The following is a 1,671-nucleotide window of genomic DNA, read 5'->3' as shown; positions in this document are numbered from 1 at the left end:
AGCATTCCCTTACTATGCAACCGGCGAGTGAACCCCCGTCAGTAGAGGATTTGACTTCGTTGATTTTGCGGTCTGCAGAAGGGTGCTTACCGCGAACGTCGCGCTGCGCCTCGTCGTCCTCTGTCCTATGGTGGACGCAGCAGTGCCGGAACGCCATCGTGCGCGTAAGGGGGCCCTTAGGAAGTTTGACCGTCGGAGCACGACTGAAAATCTAATTGCATTTCGACGAGCCCGGACGGCTGCTAGACGCACGATTCTAGAGGCTAAGCGGGCCATATTGGCGATCGTACGTCGGCCAACTATACTGCCAAACACCTGCATCCAATGTTATGGGCGTGGATCAAACGCATTGCTGGACAGTTCTCGTCTGTACCACACCCTATGCTCCGTATCAATGGACGTGACATTATACACTCAGCTGACGTAGCAAATGAAATCGGCCCGCGGCATTCTCCGAGCTGGTGTGGTACAGCAATGCCACCCCACAGTTTATACGTCACCGAATTCCTCTGTGAGACATCCCAGTAGACTTCAGCACGGACGGAGCATATGTCGTACAACCGACCTTTTACAATGTCCGAACTAATTCCGCAATCGGATCGCTGTGCAACGTGCACAGGGTCCGGATCTAGTTCACAATGCCCAATGCTTAAGCAACTCCTCACTTCAGCAGTTGAGGCTCTCTTATCAGCTGCACCACAAACTCTGGGCAGCTGGAGGTTTTCTGGGGTCTAGCGTGAGTCACTAACATTGTCCCTATGCTTAAGCCCGGTAAGAGTGGGGTTGACCCTGCCGACTATCGCCTATCTCACTGACATAATGCATTTGTAAGGTGATGGAACACATGGTAAATGTACGTTTGTCGTGGTTTTTGGAGGCGGTACAATGTTTTCGTGGCTGCTCAGTATGGATTCAGGAAAAATCGCAGCAGCCATTGACCATCTTATAGCTCTTGACACGGACATCCCGCACCAGTTTTATGGAAAAACGACACGTTGGCGCTGTGTTTTTCGATGTTGAAAAAAGCTTAGGATACGACGTGGTGTTACGGCATCCTGAAAAAAGTTTTTTTTAAATATGACATTCGAGGAGCCATGGGCACATTCTTAGCAAACTTTATGACTGATCGTTTTTTCAGAGATCGTGTTGGCCTCACACTTTTCGGATAGGTACTAACAAGAAAATGGCGTGCCCCAGGGCAGTGTTCTGAGCGTCGCTTTGTTTCGCTATGATGATAAATGATATTGGTGACACCCTTCCAAGTCGGTCAGTCGCTCTCTCCTTCGTGGATGATGTCGCCATCTGGTACGCCTCGTCAAAACTTTGCTTCTTTGGAGCGTCGCTTGCAGTTGGCTGTGAGCATCCTGGGCAGTGAAGTGTTGCAAACGGACCACGTTTCTCACTGCGAAAACAGTCGCTATGCATTTTTGCAGACGACGTCGTCAATGCCTCTCCATGGCTTTAAGGCTATACGGCCAGACCATTCAGACCAATCTAGTACCCGCTTCATGGGTCTACAGTTTGATAACCGTCTGACCGTATGGTCGCATCTGAAAACCCTACGTGACACTGTTTTAAAGCATTGAACATATTGAAGTATGTGTCCTCAAACATGTTAATGGAGCGGACAGAAGAAACACTGTTTACCGCTATAAAAAAAACCAAACCGCT

Source organism: Pollicipes pollicipes, unplaced genomic scaffold (genome assembly GCF_011947565.3).
Source record: "Pollicipes pollicipes isolate AB1234 unplaced genomic scaffold, Ppol_2.1 Scaffold_6686;HRSCAF=7923_pilon_pilon_pilon, whole genome shotgun sequence".
In the NCBI taxonomy this organism is placed as follows: domain Eukaryota; kingdom Metazoa; phylum Arthropoda; class Thecostraca; order Pollicipedomorpha; family Pollicipedidae; genus Pollicipes; species Pollicipes pollicipes.
This window is presented reverse-complemented; position numbering follows the sequence as displayed.